Below are 20,204 nucleotides of genomic sequence, written 5' to 3' on the forward strand. Positions count from 1 at the left end.
AGTATGAGATTAATACCCAAGAATAGCTGAGATCAGCACCAGGAGCATTACTCCATAACTTAGAGGCCAGCCGGGTATCCTAGAGGAAAGGGCTATTCAGATAGAGAAGGGAGCACCAAATAAAGGATGTTTGGAGGATCCTCCCAGGAGGGGAGATGCATGTCGAAAGTAGACTATGGACTGAACATGTTTGCCACTCAATGCCTCTTTTGCAGACCACAACACCCAAAAGGAGAGAGAGAACACAGGGGATTGCCCTGCCACAGAGACGGGGGGATGGGGGGATGGGGGTGGGAGGGATACTATCCATGGTGGTGGAAAATGGGCACTGGTGGAGGGATGGGTATCTGATCATTGTATAATTGAAACCAAAGCACAAAAAATTGTAAATCTACAACTTTAAAAAAAATAAAATAAAATAAAGGGGAAAAAAAAAAAAAAAAGAAAAAAGAAAATTGGTTAATAGTAGAAATAAAGTGAGGTACAAGCCTTGAATTTAAAAATAACAATAGACATACTATTAATGGTATTTTTAGTGGTTTTGGTGTTGAAGGGTTTGGAAGTGTTTAGAACAGGGCCAAATTCTATAGACAAAGCAGAAAAATATCTGCGTTCATAACTCAAAGAAGAGCAGATGCAGCAGAGAAGAAAAGTTTTAGAGAAATTGCAAATATCGTGAAATTATAAGTTTGCCTTTATTCATCAGAGAGTGCCCTACACTCAGTGTCTGGACCCAACAATGGCGGTACTATTCTAAACTCTGTGAGATCACAAAGGTTAACACTTGCTTCTGCCTAATTCTTATACATGTTAGAAGAGCATTATCAACTTAGTAAGAGAGCTATGGTTATTAGAAAAATTATTATAAATAAACAATGCTTAGAAGAATGCAGGACACAATCATGTAAGTTTAATACATTTAGACAGTGTTTAATACATTAGCAAATGTTCCATACCTTTTATTTCTTATTATGAATATATTGATTATTGAAAAATAAAATATGAATGGCTTGTGCTTTATGTTCTAAACTGGCTTTATTCTAACTATCCTTAAAGATATAGTCTCCCTGTGTAGAAGGGATGCCTCCAATTTCTTACTAAATACTTCCTCCAAGGTTATACATCTAGAAAGTGGAGGCATAGTGTTAAAACTATGTTATTTTGGAATTTCGATTTCTTGATCATTTCTATGGTATACCATTCAGTTTCTAGGAAACGTCCAGATACAATTTTAGGTGATTAAATCAGAAAAGAAAAAAAACAAGCAGAATTACTTTGGAAATTGTTTTTGTTTCTTTTTTGTTTTGAAAAAAAAGTGGTAGTTGCAATTACTACCAGTTCTGTGCTCAGGGATCACTCCTGGTAGGATTAGAGAAGCATATGGAGGTGTCAGAAATTGAACCCAGATCATCCACATGCAAGGCAAGCACCCTATCCACTATACTACCTCTGCAGCCCAAGTTTCAGTTTAAAAACCTAATGACCAGGACCGGAGTGATAGTACAGCGGGTAGGGCGTTTGCCTTGCATGCGGATGATCTGGGTTCGATCTCTGGCATCCCATATGTTCCCCAAGCACTGCCAGGAGTAATTCCTGAGTGCATGACCCAGGAGTAACTCCTGAGCATTGCTGGGTGTGACCCAAAAAAGCAAAAGAAAAAAAATACTGATGATCTTTGAAAATAAGTTTTTTAAAAAAGGAAAAATAAAATTTAATAAGAAAGGAACTTTTTTTTTTCAAAGACAAAGCACATATATTATGTGGACAGTCACGGAGGAAAGGATCAGATGTGCGTAAGGGCTGAGTTTCAACAAGCTGAGACTGAAAAAATCTCTAATTTCCATAGCTAAGGCCCTGGATTTGATCTGTGGCTCCATGTACATAAAATTGAAATAATGTTTTTGTTTTTGTTTTTGTTTTTTACTCATCAGACTACAATGCTTCTTAATAAAGCAATTCTATTGGTGTGCCTTTCTTCTTGGGATAGATAAAAGAAATGACTACTAAGGAAGCCTGTATACTTGTGTGTGCCATGCTATGATGATCTTAAATCAAGAGTGAGGAAAATGATGTTACAGTGTGGGAGATGGGAAAATTAGGTTTGGATCGAATACGAGCTGTTATTAGGTTTGTGCTGGGAAAGCAACTGGTAGCAACGTGAAGACTTTGGTTGCTAGGACAGCACTAGAGCAAGAGATGCTGAATATAAACATTGCCGTGGTGAGAAATGCAAAGGCTTGTGGATAAAGATATGGAGAGGCTGCAAATACTTTTCCAATGATTAAAAATAGGACCCTGAAAATTGCATTTATTACAAGGGTAAGGAAGAGCAAAACCTATGTCTGGTGGAGACTATAAGAAAGAGGCCCTTTCCAATTATATGGAGCTGGAGGTGAAAGGGGAGTTTCCAAAAATACTATGAATCTGTCTTTGGACAGGATGACTCTGAGATGTATGAATCAGGTGGAAGTATATTATTAGCAGCTGGGAAAAGCTTTCTGAGTCTTGGGAACATTTTGCTGAGTATATAAAGTTAAATGAATTGGAAGATCACACAAAAAAAGTGAACGAAGACAGGTAAACTGGTAGAGAAGGTGATAATTCTAACTTTTCATCCCTTTCTCCTATGTTTGTTTGCTCCATCTGAATCAACTTTTCAGTGAGTCTAGCCAATTCTGTTCATTTATTTGTGGTCTTTCTTCAAGGATCCTGACTTCTGAAATCTAGGTTCACCTTGGCAATTGTACAATGCCTTCAATTCTACACTTACCATTGGGACTTTGCTAAATGAGCATCTGTTAAGTGGAGTAAAGTATCAGACTTCCTTCTATCAAAAGAACACAAGAGAAATGAAAGTAGAGAAACTGGTTGCTCACAGATGCTGGAGAAAATAACAGGGCACACTTCCCTCAGGGAAAGGCTAAGTGGGGTACAGAGAGGTGTGCCTTTAAGTCTTCAATGAAGGTGAAATGCTCAGGAATTCCTGGAATAAGGCCAGATTCAAACACAAAGTGTGGGCTTCTGATAAGTTATGGGATTTGTTGGGTAATCTTTCAATGTACCTGAGGAATCCCCTGAAAGAGTCTGAAAAAGAGGGGAGATTGATTTAAAAAGCACTGTATGATTGAAACTCAAACCAAAAAGTTTTGTGATTCAATTAAAAAAATAAGGCTCCGGGCCCCAAACAGAGTCGATATCACTGGGAGGTCCCAGATGGGGTAGGTGCTGCCATCCCACCTTCTCCAGATGGAATCCCAGTGACCATGAGCTTCTACAAGCATGGCTCTGGCAGGCGGGTACCAGGGCATTTTTTCTGAACCTTATATTCAAAGTGATCAATGGAAAGTAAATGAACCTGCCACAGAGGCAGGGTGGGATGAAGGGATTGGGGGTGGGAGGGATACTGGGACCCGTGGTGGTGAAAAATGGGCACTGGTGGATGGATGGGTATTTGATCATTGTACGTTTGAAACCCAAGCACAAAAATGTGTAAATCTACAACTGTACCTCATGGTGTTTCACTAACAAAAATTAAAAAAAAGTGTAAATGTTGGAGAATGGGCACTGGTGGAGGGATGAGTACTGGATCATTGTATAACTGAAAACCAAGCACAAAAATTTGTAAGTCTACAACTGTACCTCAAGGTGTTTCACTAATAAAAATTTAAAATAATAATAATAACAATAATAATAATAAAATAAAGAAAGAAAAGGCTGTTGGAAAAACATCATGAATTTACATTGGCTTTTAAGAGGGGCTCAGGTCCTTTTAGACAGTGAGGCCAAAGGTCAAAAGTAATGGGACTAATGCAGTAATGCGCAGAACTAACTTCTTTTTTTTTTTTTTTTTTTTTATTAGTGAAAAACCATGAGGTACAGTTATAGGCTTACAAATTTTGTGCTTGGGTTTCAGTTATACAATGATCAAGTCCCCATACCTCCACCAGTGCCCGTCATCCATCCCCATGGGTCCCAGCATCCCCCCCCTCATCCCCCCCCCCCCGTCCCATCCTGCCTCTGTGGCAGGGTATTCCCCCTTGTTCTCTCTCTCTTCTTTTGGGTACTGTGTTTTGCAAGAGAGGCTTTGAGTGGCAATCATGTTTGGTCTATCGACTACTTTTAGCATGCTTCTCCCACCCTGGGAGGGCCCTCACAACACCCTTCATTTGGTAATCTCTTCTCTATCTGAGCTTCCTTTTCACCTAGAGCCTGTGGCTGGCCTTCCATTCATGGAGCAAAATTCCTGGTACTAATCTCAGCCATTCCTGTGTGTCACTCTCCCTTTTTGTTGCTTTATGTTCCCCAGATGAATGCAATCTTTCTGTGTCTATCCCGCTCTTTCTGACTCATTTCGCTTAACATGATACTTTCCATGTAGTACCACTTGTATGTAAATTTCATAACTTCATCTTTTCTAACAGCTACATAGTACTCCATTGTGTAAATGTACCAAAGTTTCTTTAACCAGTCATCTGTTCTTGGGCACTCAGGTTTTTTCCAGATTCTGGCTATTGTAAAGAGTGCTGCAATGAACAAACAATTGCAGATGTCACTTTGACTATACCTTTTTGCCTCTCTGGGATATATTCCCAGGAGTGCTATAGCTGGGTCAAATGGCAGATCAAATTCTAATTTTTTGAGAGTCGTCCATACTGTTTTCCAAAAGGGTTGGACCAGCCGGCATTCCCACCAGCAGTGAAGGAGGGTCCCTTTCTCGCCACATCCGCGCCAGCACCGGTTGCTTTTGTTCTTGTGGATGTGGGCCAGTCTCTGTGGTGTGAAATGATATCTCATTGTGGTTTTGATCTGCATCTCTCTGATGATTAGTGATGTAGAGCATTTTCTCATGTGCCTTTTTGCCATTCGAATTTCTTCTTTGCGAAAGTTTCTGTTCATTTCCTCACCCCATTTTTTGATGGGGTTGGGTGATTTCTTCTTGTGGAGTTTAACCAGTACCTTGTATATCCTTGATATCAACCCCTTGTCGGATGTGTACTTGGTGAATATCCTTCTTTTTACCTTCCTCCTTCCTTCCTTCCTTCCTTCCTTCCTTCCTTCCTTCCTTCCTTCCTTTCTTCCTTCCTTCCCTCCTTCCTTCTTACCCTCCTCCCACAGGTATCTGTTTTATTATTGAAAGAGCACCAACATGCTTTTCTGTTTGTTTTAGTGAAAATTATCTTACCTTTTATCTTAGAAAAGCATCTATCTTTTCCTCAAGAATTAGCGGTAGAATTTTTCATGGGGAAAATGTAGCTGTGTGTGGTTTAATTTTATCCAAATCTATTTTAGTCAAACCCTGACAGTGCCGGTGAAACAAATTATGATGCTGATAACTGTAAAATTACTAAATTTGAAGTCATTTTCCATTTAAGTGCCTATCTTTTCCTGCTAATCTACTAATGTATTTTGCCCGATGTGTTATTACAAATGATTGTGTGAATTGCTTTCCTGCATTGTTCCCTCTTCTCCTGTCCAGGCATCCATCATCTTCCATCTCTGAATCTTGGAGAGCTGGCAGATGGCCACTGTTTTCTCTTTACAAGGCCTTACTGATAGGCCTGCCCTGGTTATATTTTTCATTCTGTAGATGTCAAAGGATAATGTGGTTATATGATACTTTCATAAAATCTTATCACTTTTGGTCACAATCCCCAAAACACCTTGTCATATTTAATTTATGCCCAAATTATTTTTCCAGATTGTTTACATTTTCCAAAGCATGGAACTATTGAACACCTTTCCTAAATCTTATCTCAGTAATTAGACTCAGATTGTTTTAATAGATTTGGGTAGTGAAAAAGTAGAGGCAGCCAGATAATTGTTGATCCTTCTTATCTTTCTTCTCAGGGAAGAGTGACATTTCAAGTAGACTTCCTGACAGTCATTTACAACTGAGAAGATGCTAGTCTTGACAGTTTTGTTTTAACCTAATATTTTCTCATATTCAGGGATAATATTATTTTTAAACATTTAAACTGTTTTTCTTTTATAAAATGTGTATAATTTTGCCTACTATGTTTTAGGTAATACTGTTCCAATACTGTAAAAATTTATGGTTTGGATGTAAAAAGTTACTGTATTTTGCCACCCGATTTCTCGAGGAGCTACCGATTCAGGTTGGAGCAAGGAACTGCTTCTTGCAGGAAAGTAATGTCAGTCTTAGGCCTTTACCCAGGATTACTGGGTTCTTGTTTTGCCTTGCAGAAAAGAATTTCAGGAGATGAAAAATGAAGTAAAACAGATTTATTTAAAGGGTTTTCTTTAAATAAACCTCTCTGGCAAAGGAAGGAAAGTGTCAGAAAGGGAGTAACATGCTCAAGAGAGGATGTGGCCTTCTCCAAAAGTGGAGAGAGCCCCTATACACACCCCACCATCATATATTAAAGTATAGAATTCGGTAAATAAAAAAAAGTTAGGAGTCATTTACTATATATGAATAATTATATTAATATTAGTAAATCCATATATATATATATTTCTAACAGTTTTGGAAAGGGGTACTACAACATCATAAAAGCACATCCTTTGATTAGAGATGCATGTTGAAAGAAGACTATGGACCAAACATGATTGCCACTCAGTGCCTCTTTTGCAGACCACAGCACCCAAAAGGAGAGAGAAAACAAAAGGGAATGACCTGCCACAGAGGCAGGATGGGATGGGGAAGATGGGGGTGGGAGGGATACTGGGATCCATGGTGGTGGAAAATGGGCAATGGTGAAGGGATGGGTATTTGATCATTGTATAAAAGAAACCCAAGCACAAAAATTAGTAAGTCTACAACTGAACCTCGTAACCTCATGGTGTTTCACTAATATATATATATATATATATATATATATATATATATCACTATCCCACCATGATTGTGCAAGGAATGCCGAGAGAGAGATAGCTACAAAAAGACACCTCTCTCTGAAAACTCTTGAACTCTTTCACCAACATAGCTTGGCGCAAGCCTCAGGCAACTGCAAGAGAACGTCTGAGATCGCAAAGCAGTGCAAAGAAGCAATAAAGGAAGACCTCAAAGAGAGAGGAGCAGCAGTGCTGGCCAATGCTGCAGCTACCGGGAAAAGCATTTCAATGCCCACCTGTCTTTTGACAACTATCAGACCAAGATGACTCCCTCTGACATCCTAATGGATCTATCACATCTTGCAGAAGGACAATGGAGAACATTATTCATGACTTCTACTCAGATATCTTTGATATCCACGTGCACCTACCCACATACCAAATTCTGCAGATGGATATGTTGTTTCCAACATTCTCCCATCCAAAGTCAGACACATCATTTACAGAAGTAAACACACATGGCCCAGGCAAGGTCAGACCCGAACACCTGAAGTACCTACCATCAGTACTCATCAATACACTGTTCAGCTCTTCACATGCTACCTGTCTAAATGCAAGTTTCCGTCCCAGTGGAAAACCAGCATGACTGTACTACTGTACAAGAAGGGAGAGATCCACGACATTGGCAAATATCACCCAATCTCCCTATTGTCTGTCATCTACAAGCTGTTCATCCTGAATAGGATTGGCAGGACACTAAATGAAGGACAACCATGCAAGCAAGCCAGGTTCCAAAAAGGATTCAGCAGGATCGACCTTACCTGCAAAGTAAACAAGCTCATTGAGGTTTCTCAGGAGTTCAAGATGCGCTGTCTAATGTTCATTGATTTAAAGAAGGCCTTTGATTCTTTAAAGCCTGAAGTGGTCATCACAGCCCTAGCCAAACAGAGCATACAAACTCAACACATCAGGATCCTCCATGAGCTTTATTATGGATTCACTACCAGGTTATGATTCTACAAGAAAGTGATCATTCATGTCAAGAGAGGAGTTCAGCAGGGTGATACCATTTCACAAAAGCTCCTCAGTGCCACCCTCAAGAACATCATTTGACAGATGGAATGGGAAAGAATGGGAGTGAAGATAGATGGCTGGCAACCAAATCACCTCCACTTCACTGATGACATCATTCTAATAACACCAAACGTTAGCCAAGCAGCACAAATGCTGGCCGACTTTGACCGTGAGTGTGGAAAGGTCAGACTGCAGCTGAATCTCACAAAGACAATGTTCATGAGAAACGGTTTTGTTCCTGACGTTCCATTCGCTCTCAAGGGAATGAACATCTCTGAATGCAACAGTTATGTGTACCTAGGTCGAGAAGTCAACATGATGAATGACCTGGCAACTGAGTTGTGCAGGAGAAAGTTAGCGGCTTGGAACCCCTTCAAGAGCGTTGAAGAAATAGCTAAGAGGATGAAGAACCTTCAGCTTTGGGCACATCTCTTTGATCTCACTGTTCTTTCTGCATTAAAATATTCCTCAGAGACCTGGGCCCTACGTAAACAGGATGAGAATGCTATTTGGGTATCCCAAAGAGGAATCAAAAGAGCTGTGCTTGGAGTATCATGCTTCACTCATGTGAGAGAAAGAATCTGGAGTTCTGACCTCCGTCAATGATAGAGAATTAAGGATGCTATCTGGTTCGCCAATGCATCTAAAATCAGATGGGGTGGGCTAGACACGTACTGAGATTTGGAGACAACTGCTGGACTAGAGCCATTACTGACTGGATTCCACAGAACGTCAATAGATCACGTGGCTGCCCTCCTATGAGTTGTTCAGACTTCATTGTCAAGACCCTGAACAGTCTGTTTGAGGCTCTTCATTTTCCTGTAGATGCCATTGGGCTACACTAGCACAATGGCATGGGATGGATGGAGATGTTACGGGAGCCCGCTAGAGCAAATCGATGAGTAATAGGATGTCAAGTGATGAAGTGATGAAGTGATCTATTCCTTTATTTTCAGACACACTTTAGTAACATAAACAAAACCTCAGTTCCATTAAAAACAACATAACATACTGAGGGTTAACTAGTGAGGGGAGAAGTAATTTTGAGAATGATTGGCTGGAGCGATAGCACAGTGGTAGGGCATTTGCCTTACACGCGGCCAACATGGCTGACCCGAGTTCGATTCCTCCACCCCTCTCGGAGAGCCCAGCAAGCTACTGAGAGTATCTCGCCCGCACGACAGAGCCTGGCAAGCTCCCCGTGACATATTCGATATGCCAAACACAGTAACAACAAGTCTTATGATGGAGACGTTACTGGGCCCGCTTGAGCAAATCGATGAACAACGGGAGGACCATGATCTGTGATTGAAACCGTGATCCATGATTTTAGCAACAGTCATCCGAACAAGAGTTATAAAAAGACAAAAGCATCTTGTGTTGGTGCAGATGTGCCAAGAAAGGGACCCTCCTTCACTGCTGGTGGGAATACCAACTAGTTCAGGCCTTTTGGAAAACAGTATGAAGGATTCTCAAAAAATTAGAAATTGAATTCCCATTTGAGCAAGCAATACCACTCTGGGAATATATCCTGGAAAGGCAATAAGAAAACAGTATGGATGATTCTCAAGCTATTAGAAATTGAGCTCCCATTTGACCCAGCAATACCATTTCTGGGATTATATCCTGTAGAGGCAATAAAGTACAGTCAAAATGACATTTGCACTTTTATATTCATTGCTGCACTGTTCATAATAGTCAAAATTTGGAAAAATACCCGAGTTTCTGAGGATAACTGGTTAAAGAAACCTTGGTACATCTACACATTGGAGTACTATGCAGCTGTTAGAAAAAATGAAGTCATGAAATTTACATACAAGTGGTTCTACATGGAAAGTATTATGCTAAGTGAAATGAGCCAGAAAGAGAGGGATAGACATAGAAAGACTGCACTCATCTGGGGAATATAATAGCTGAGATAAGTACCAGGAGGTCTGCTACTTGGCTTGGTAGCCGGCAGCGCATGTTGGGGGATAAGGCAGCTCAGATAGAGAGGGGAACACCAAGTAAAGAGTGTTTGGAGGATTCACTCGGGATGCAAGATGTGTGCTGAAAGTAGACTATAGACCAAACACGATGGACACTCAATACCTCTATTGCAAACCACAACACCCCAAAGGAAAGAGTAAGAAAAAGTGAAAGCCCTGCTACAGAGGTGGACGGGGTGGGTGGGGGAATGGGGTGGAGAGGTTGGAGGGCTATTGGGATCATTAGTGGTAGAGAATGGACACTGGTGGACAGATAGGTACATAATCATTTTATAACTGAAACCCAAGCATGAAAGTTTGTAGGTCTACAACTGTACCTCATGGTGTTTCACTAATAAAAAAAAGAGTTATAAGTGCTGGTGTGCTGCAGAGTCCACAACTTATGGTCCTGTGACTTATAATTTTTATATATTTATGGTGTAAAAGCAGTATATATTCAGTAGAAACTCTACTCAGAATTCTAAATATTTTTTCTCTTAGCCCAGTAATATGTAGTACTGCACTGCACTGTAGTGTTATACATTCTAATGGACAAGTCAAAACCCCAAAGTCACACTATCCTAAGATTAAATGACTAATGTTTTATAATGTACTGAACTGCCTACACCTTAAATTTTCAAGATTTTGTTTCTCTTTTCAAATGGCGATATTTATAATTTAGCGGAATGTAGACCCACTGTTAGCTGAGAGAGATCTATGAAGAAAATCTGTGATATAACAGATAAAAATATGATTTCTTGGGCTAGCATGATAGGAAAAGGAATAAGGACATTTCCTTTCTTCCTTTGACCATAGTTGAATCCCTAGCTCCAGATAGGGTCCCCCAAGTACCATGAGGAGTGATTCTGATGTACAGAAACAGGAGAAAGGGCTGAACACAGTTGGGTCCAGCTTCAAACTCCTCATACAAAACTCACAATAAATAAATAAATAGATAGATAGATATTTGGAGAGAATTGAGGAACAAAATGTAAGAGGAACAAATTTAAAGCTAGTAACTTGTAGATTTTGACACAGGAAGGCATTGCACATAGTCTGAATAAAGAATACTCTAAGTACTTTAGGATCCTCTAACGATACTCTAAGGAGACGTGATCAGAGAAAAAAAAAACAGAACAAACAGTTGAAAAGTAGATTTACTGAAATAAAGTAATGAATTGAAATAGCAACTATTACAACAGAGTTTATAAGACTATTATAAAACTAATTGTCCAACAGGCTAACTGTGCAACAATAGAGCAAGAAATATCTGAGGATGTAACAAGAAAGTAAAAAAGATGTGTAAAACTATAAAAGAAAGAAAGAAATTTTAAGATTGCATAAAAGATCTACTTGGTGCACAACTGCTGTTCCAGAAAGCAATAAATGTAAAGAGTGATGATGATAAAAGACATAAATTTAACCTGTGCTTTGACAAAAGTTCTTTTTCATAATTCTGATTTGAGTGGCAAAAACCATATATATACAACTGTATATATGCCCCCACTCCACCAAATTTGTATGAAACCTGTTATAGCAGTGCAGTAATGCATGGAGTTTGAGGGCATGGGGTGTGATTCAGTCTCTGGTATAGCCATGAAGGTAACCAGAAGGGCGGGGTTTTTGATTTTATAAAAGAGCATCAGGGGGCTTTCTTATCCAGAGGATTCCTTTCCATTATTGCTCTGTGTTTTAAGTTTTCTGGGTTTTGTTTCTTAAAAGTGGGCTCCCATCTGCCAAAGCAGATTTGACAGAATGCTAACCTTCATCCTCCCAGATTTGAGAACCATGAAAAACAAACGTTGGTTCCTTTTCAGCTGTACATATTATCTTACATACTTACAGCAGTCAAATGGACTGGAACCAACATTCGTACCCTAGTGCTGCCAAATAGATAAAATGTGAAAGCAACTTTAGATTTGAGTAACAGACAGTGGCTGGGTGAGCTTGACAGTGCATGGTGGAAGATGGCTGCATTGCTAAGGTGTCGTAAGGAAGGGCTATTCCGGTGAGGGCTCAGGAAAGAAAAACCTGTCTTCAGGAAATTTCATCTTTGGAGTAAATATCGAAAAGCTCAACAGAAAATGTGGACAGCAAAGACCACTTTACTGAAGTACCAGACACAATGAGGAACTTGTTATTGGACAATAAAGGAGAAACAATTCTTGTTCTAAAGTAACATGTTCAGAGCATGTCTGAACTGCATTCCTGTCCAAGTCCTCTGTGAAAGGCAGAAAAGGCGAGCAATAAAATCTAGTTTTCAGCTGAAGCTATTTCTCATAAAAGTATTTAAAAAGAAGAAAAGTATTAATAATAATTAGGTTACAAATTTAATTACATATATAATTTCATTATCTTTTCCATAATGAGTTTCATTCTCTTTTAGTGATTTCTAAATAAATATATCTCATAACCTTTAGGAAGATATTTCCAAGTATAAATTTTCATTTGAAGTAATAATATAATTACTTATTCTTAAAAGAAGCTTATTACAAAATTTTCTGTGCAAACGAATAAAAATACGACAAATCTTTTTTACATGACTGACTTTAAAAGCTAATATCAGGTTATTAATCTTTGCCTAAGAGATATTTTAACATCACATAATTTCAGGTAGGTAGATTTATTTATTTTTTTCTACTTTGATTACATTCATTATTTCGACAAAAGATGCACCATTATTGTTTAGAGTTTACACCCAACAATCAGAACTGCTGAAAAGGCATTGTGAAATAATTTGTTTTCTACAGCTGGTTATGAGAACCATATGATGTCGCACGCTCGCGCGATTTTGGATTTCTAATATGTTACTTATTAAGCCTGGAGGTATTTCTGCCAAGAGCCAGATAGTTACGAGATTGGTTTCTGTGGCTCTGGAGCCATGGCCGTGCCGGAGAGCCGCTCGTGGGGGCAACTCGTGACCTGGGTAGGGCGTGAAGGACGAGCCGGGAACACCCCCATTTCAATGAGGTTTCAGTTATCCCATCACCGCCGGCTCATACCTGGCTTTACAAAAAGCTCCGAGGCTTTATTTTTATTTTTTAAATTTATTTTTAAGGTAGGTTGATTTACATTTAAGTTTGGAATAACAATGTTTGAAAACATGTAAGATACCATCCTAGGAAATATGGGTATAGAGGAAAGTGGCGTTTTTCTAAAAATAAATTAACTAGAAAATTCCTCAGTTTTTCAGTAGTACTGTAGCACTGTCCTCCGTTCATTGATTTGCTTGAGCAGGCCCAGTAACATCTCCATTGTGAGACTTGTTACTGTGTTTGGCATATCAAATATGTCATGGGTAGCTTGCCAGGCTTTGCCTTGCAGGCAAGATACTCTCGGTAGCTTGCCGGGCTCTCTGAGAGGGGCAGAGAAATCGAAACCTGGTTGCCCAGTTGGCAGCGTATAAGGCAAATGTCCTAAATGCTGTGCTATCGCTCCAGCCCAGGTTTTCAATATTTTATATAATTAAAACAATTTTGAACATGTCTATGCAGTTTGTAAACTTATATGACCTTAACCTTTTTTTAGGAAGAAAAAAGTTTTACAGTCAAATTTGCTATGCCACTTCAGTTATGCTCTTTTATATTCAAAGTAATTTTAAAGAGTTGTTTATTAATGATTGCTTAGTGGAGCTCAAATAAGAAATTTAAATGGATCTTCCATAATTATATAAATATAATGAAAAATTTAATCTCACGATATGATTGAGAAAGAATACACCAATCTAATCTGTTTCTGAAGTTAGAGTTTAACTTCGAAGTGATTTTTGTATTTGCTAATTTTCTTCTCTCTTTCTTGTTGAAGCATGAAAATTCAAATGGGTAGACTATCCTAAGAAAGACAGAAAGTTTTCATTTTCAACACTTTTCTCCTGAGTTGTTTTTTCATTCATAATGTGACTTTTTATGGGTCTCTGATCCAACCCAATGGCTGTCAAAATGATTGATGAGACTGAAGTTTACAAATGTTTAGGAGCTTGAGTCCCAGGGTATCTGGACAAAAGTGCAGTGAAAAGTTTTGTGAAAGTTATTGGTCAATATCCCAGTGGGTCAAGAAGCATGGATTAGAAAACAATTTTTAGAAGAAAACATTCACTTCTGAATTGGTGATTTCTTCACTGTTTCATGGTGAGTTATAGTTGAGTGACTTTCACATGCTCAGTTTGAAGACTTCAAAAGATCATAAAATCAAAGTGCTTACCCAGAACCAGCATTTAAGTCTACCAACTTTGTGCTCCAAAACTGACTATAAAAGGTAGGTTGAAAGCCATATAAATCTCAGTTACTTAGAAATGTATCAGTCATATTCTTACACGAGCTCTCTTTTGTGTGTGTGGTGTGTGTAAACTGAAGATTCTGCTGAATTTGACCATGCTCAGTTCTGTGTAGTAAAGCTAATAAACTATGGATGTCAGACAGTCCAGGGGTTATTTTCTCCCAGTTACCAGTGGTTATTTTCTCCCAGTTACCAGTTTAGTCTTCATTTTTTATCTTAAAATAATGCTAATATGGAACAAAGTTCTAAGTCTGCTATAGGCATTTCCAAGTACTAGACCATTTGATTTAAAGAAAGGAGGGAAGGGCTTAAAATGTTCATTCACCACCCCTTTGCCTTTAATTAGAGACAGGATGAGCTTGCTTACAAATACCAATCCTAAAAAAAACACTTTCCTTAAAAACATCACTCTTAGACTATCCAAAATACTTAAATCTTTAAAATAATTACTTCCCAATAAATTACTATATTGTTGATGATTTACTTAGTACACATGAAAGAGAAAGAAAGAAAAGAGAGGAAGAGGGTAGAGAAGAGAGAAAAAGATCATCTATACATAAGAGTAAGAAAAAAGGGCCATATATAGATTAATTATATTTTGAATGAGGAACTATATTTAATAAAATCAAAGAATTCAAAGCTATAAATCAATCACTGAATAATTAGAACACAACATTTATATAGCTCTATCAGGCTTAATTCCATATTTAGTTATTAAATGAATGTTGAATCTGCACTATTTGATAAGTTACTTTCTATATGCCATAGTTTTGGCCCTTTTTTTTCTAATGAACTCAACTTGATTCATAACTTTCATAATTTGTTCTGATCATCATTAGAATATAGGATAGTTGAGATAAAAATTATTGTTTTACACTAATAGTTTGTTTTACACTAACAAAGATATATAGTTTCTAAGAAGAAGTATTTAAGCAATAAGTATTTCATTTTATTTTAATTTTGTTTAAGCCATGTCTTGAGGTGCTCAGGGCCTTCTCCTGGAGCTGTGCTCATGGGGTCACTCCTGGAAGTGCTCAGAGGACCATTTGTGCTGCTGGATATTAACCCGTGTCATGGATGCACAAGGCAAGTTCCTTGCCCACTGTACTTTCTCTCTAACTCGTAGAAAATATATTTTAGAGGAATGAATGGATACACAAATGAATGAATAAGTGAGCTCTCCTGATACTTCCTAACAAAAATCTGCACTTTGCCAAGCACTTTAAAATCTAAAAGGGTATTGAATAAGAGGTCAGTATTTTTAATCCCCTTACATATAAGACAACTGTTCTATTCTCTTTATTCTTTTGCGAACAGACTTATTTAAGAAAGTCTCAAGAGTTGCTTTATTTAATTGACTTTTCAGAGTTACACAGCTAATAAAAGCTTTAGTCAAAAAAAAAAAAAACAGCCATTAGACTTAAACTCTTAATTTTACACTGAACTTATACATTGGTTCATAAGGTTTCAGGTGAATATAACTTCAGGTAGATGACAGATTATATTTTTATAATATAATATATATGTAAATTGAGATAAACATTAATAAATGTTACTATCAAAATTTCCCATAAGTGCTAATGAAAAATATTCATGAGAAACAATTGCTCAAATTTTTCACTTCTAACAACTTAATAATTTTTCTGGTACTTAAATAGTCATGTTTACTTTCACATATTTTTGGACTTAACTTTATAATATGAAATTTCTTCCATAATAACAGAAGAACTTATTTTACTTTGTAATTTATGTCAGGGAGAAAAAGTGGATGAATTTTTCTCACCCTTATTTAAAGAGGGCCTTTTCTCTCCCAACAACTCTTGGCTGCAATATATATTATATACTTTTAATAAAAAATAGGAGATTATAACAGTTTATTTTTGAGAATAATTTAGTATTTTCAAAGAACTAAGCCATTTTTTGAAAACATCAATTAGTTTATAATTATATTTCTCTGTGGAGCATGTTTTAGATGTTATTAAGATTAACTTTCTGGGCTTATGTAAATGTTCTATGAATATTTGATATGACCATGTGTTCTCTTTTCTTCTGCAGAATACAAATCTCTCAATATGCCAGTGCCAGCCACATGAGATTTTATCATTGAGATAGTCATATTAATCATTTATCATCTAACTTCATGGTTGCTAATTGTAATTGTCTTAATTTATTATTTTGCTGTAGTGTTTAGATATTTTTAACACAGTTTCTGTAAAAACATAGTAATGTCAAAGTATTTTGAGCTTCATCTTAAATATCAATGATAAGAAGAACAGTATTACACAATTTCATGTACAATGATATGCATATTCTATTTTTGCTTCTTCCCTCAATTTTCTAGATGTCTCTATATTTCAGGTATAATTCTAGAATTTATATTCATATCACTGTCACTGTCACTGTCCTCCCGTTGTTCATCAATTTGCTGGAGCGGGCCCAGTAACATCTCCATTGTGACAATTGTTACTGTGTTTGGCATATCGAATACGTCACAGGTAGCTTGCCAGGATTTGTCCTGCGGGCGAGATACTCTTGGTAGCTTGCCGGGCTCTCCAAGGGGGTGGAGGTCAGCCTGGCCAGCCGCGTGCAAGGCAAACGCCCTACCCGCTGTACTCTGGCTCCAGCCCTAAGTTAACCAATATAACGAAGCCAGTATTTTTTATATTTTTAAGTTTAAGTATAATATAGTTGAATTTCTGCTACCTTTCTATAGCCCCAGCAGGAACAAAGGATTGTCACAAGTGCATAAAGCTGAAATCACCAACAGTTCCAAGTCCTTCCCTTCACACCACCTTGGAAAGGGCTCTTGTCTACCTAAAAGGCGTAGCAAGGGGCAGTTTGGGAAAACCAGCAAAACCAACTCTGCAGAGAAAAGGGGGAGTGATTCCCCATTTGAGAAGCAGTCTGCATCTTCACTTGATATGTCCTTTTTCCTGTTTATGTCTGCTTTTCTCTTGAGAGCGTTAATTATTCTCTCCCTTGCCTTTCACAGTACCATCTTGCGACTGGCTTCCCAACTCCATTTTTCCTTACATTCTACAGCTCCTATTTCTACCGGTAAACTTAACAGACTGGCTGCTGTACCTGGTGACAGGTTCATTGCTATTTGCTTCACACATCTCACAATCAAGATTAGATCAGAAAGGGACTAAACTTTTCCTTTTTTTGCCAAACTGATTTTCATCTGGAGGTTATCTTCCATATCTAAATAAACTGATCCATGGGGCAGTGCAATAGTACAGTGGGTAGGGCGATTGCCTTGCACATGGCCAACCTGAGTTCGATCCCCAGCATCCCATATGGTACCCGGACCCATCAGAAATAATTCCTGAAAGCAGAGCCCTGACTAATCCCTGAGCGTTGCTGGGTGTGACCCAAAAAGCAAAAATACAAAACAAAATAAAACAAAACACAAAAACTGATCCAAATAGCATTCAATTGGTTGCTACTGAGTTCTGTTTTGTAGCTCTCTCTTGTTAAAAAACAAAGAAGATGTAACTGGTTTCTCTTGAAGTATCCACCATCCAGTCTAGCAAGTAGAAAAGGGGTCTTGGGTGAAGTAAATGGAAGTTGGAAGGAGGTTGAAAGAGGGCAGGGCCAGGTTATTGGCAAAAGGAAAGACAATTTTATGTCAAATCTTCAACCTAAGGGTCGATTTCAGGTCAAACCTTTTCAGGTCAAAAGAAAAGATAATTTTAGGACAAACCATTTCCCTAAGGGTCAATTTCATGTCAAACCATTTCCCATTTCCCTAAACCTGGTGTTTCATTATGCAAATACTTTGTGATACGCAATTCCAGATGAATTATTTTAGAACTAGGTTGGAGGTTAAGATGATGATCCCATCTAGTGAAAGTCTCCATTCAGGGACTTTTTAACAACCCCTCCCACCCCCACCACTTCTAATTTTAAGGAGTCTGGTGTTTTTCTGTTTTCTAAAAGAAAAAAAACACTCTTGTTGAGTTTGGGAGAAAAACAATTGCGCACATTTTTAAAATAAAAGCAACAGTAAATTTGCTCTCTCTTTTTTTCTTACTCCGATTATACTCAAGCCTCCTTCCTATAATAATTTTTAAATATTAATATCGAAATGTCAGTCTCACCAAAACAAGTGGAGACCTTGCATGTCTACCTTCCCAATGTACCATAAATGCTTCTAGGCAACAAGAGAGAGCAAAATACCTTTTTAGATGATAAGGTGGTTTTGTGATTTCTAACAGTATGTAAAAGTAAAGTAAGTAAAGTAAAGTAAAGGCCCTCCTGTTGATCATCGATTTGCTAGGACGGGCCCAGTAACATCTCCATTGGAGACTTTGTTGTTACTGTGTCTGGCATATCCAATACTCTCGGTAGCTTGCCGGGCTCTCCGAGAGGGGCGGAGGAATAGAACTCGGGTCGGCCATGTTGGCTGCGTGCAAGGCAGACGCCCTACCCGCTGTGCTATCGCAATTATTTGCAAATGTAGCACACCAATCTTCCCTTCTGATATCAATGGGGATATACTGCAAAAGTTTTTTTAATATGGGAGCTGGAGCAATAACACAGCGGGTAGGGTGTTTGCCTAGGTTCGATTCCGAGCATCCCATATGGTCCCCCAGCACTGCCAGGTATAATTCCTGAGTACAAAGCCAGGAGTGACCCCTGTGCATCCTTGGGTGTGACCCAAAAATGAAAAAAAAAGTTTTAATATGCAGCATATTCTACGTTTTTTGAGAATTCGCTACAGGAAGCAGGAAGTGTTCAGTTTCACTGGCCCTCCAGGGCTGATGAACGAGGTGTTGGTGATGGCTTAAGAAAGAGCTTTCATGGCAAAATGGGGAAGGCTTGAAGATCGCTGATTCATATCCCCCAAAATGATCCTTTTCTCTGTGGGGTCACAGAAACAGACCAGAGTGATCAATAACATTCCTCCTGGACTGATATCCTGAGGCACACTGCATTTTATCTGCAATTCTAAACAAAGTTCCTGAGAAAAGGTTTGACATTTGGGGGTAGGGCAATATAAGGACAACTATACTTGCCCCAAAGGAGCTCGTTGGGTTTTTTGGAGGAGAGTGGAAGAATATTTTACACTTTATTTCTTTTTAAACCTGATCTAACTTCATTAGATGAGGGCAACTGCTTTTGCCCCAAAGGCTATAGATAAGGCCATTTTGCAGACTTTATGACTCCAGGGTGAGATACAATAATCACTAACTTTCTTCTGAAAAAGCAGGTTTTGATCATTCTATTAGCAAATTGTTTTCAACAAGCAGTATAAAATAAATTATTGCAGGCCTACTATGGGGGTAGGCTTAAGGGGTGGTTGGAAAAATTGGTGATAATGGTAGTGGGGTGGTGCAATATTGAATGTAACAAATCATCATGAACAATTTTGTAAACCACAGGGTTTATGTAAGTGTAAGGATAACACAAAATTTAAAAGGAAAAAAAGACATTTTGTCTTCAGTTTCTCCTTCTCCCCAAAGCCTCAGCATTGCTTTGGTTGGGGCTCTGGGGCTCCTAAGTTCTCCCCTCTGCAAAAAAATAAAATGAAAGCACCAAAATATATTGTGGTTATTTTTGTTTGTTTGTTTTCTCTTGAAAGCACATAAGCATTCAGGATTCTGCTCTACTGCATTCTTGTGGAACAGAAGTCAATACATGCACAAAAATAAATGTGTACATGCATACTCACAAGATAGTGCAACTTTTAAAATATATATTACTTATCCAGAAAAATCTTATCCAGTTGTGAAAATACAAAACAGCAACAACAAACAAACAATAAAGACAGTACTACACAAACATTTCTAGGAGTTCTTAAATTATCTTTTGTTGAGAAAAAGACATCTGAACTCAAGTTTTAAAATAATTGCCTTGGGCTGGAGCGATAGCACAGTGGTAGGGCGTTCGCCTTACAAGCGGCCAACATGGCCGACCCGAGTTCGATTTCTCTCGCCCCTCTCGGAGAGCCCTGCAAGCTACGAGAGTATTCGATATGCCAAACACAGTAACAACAAAGTCTCCAATGGAGACGTTACTGGGCCCGCTCGAGCAAATCGACGATCAACGGGAGGGTCTTTACCTTTACCTTTACTGAAAATGTCTTGT

The sequence above is a fragment of the Sorex fumeus genome, unplaced genomic scaffold, assembly GCF_029834395.1.
Source record: "Sorex fumeus unplaced genomic scaffold, SorFum_2.1 ptg000033l, whole genome shotgun sequence".
Classification (NCBI taxonomy): domain Eukaryota; kingdom Metazoa; phylum Chordata; class Mammalia; order Eulipotyphla; family Soricidae; genus Sorex; species Sorex fumeus.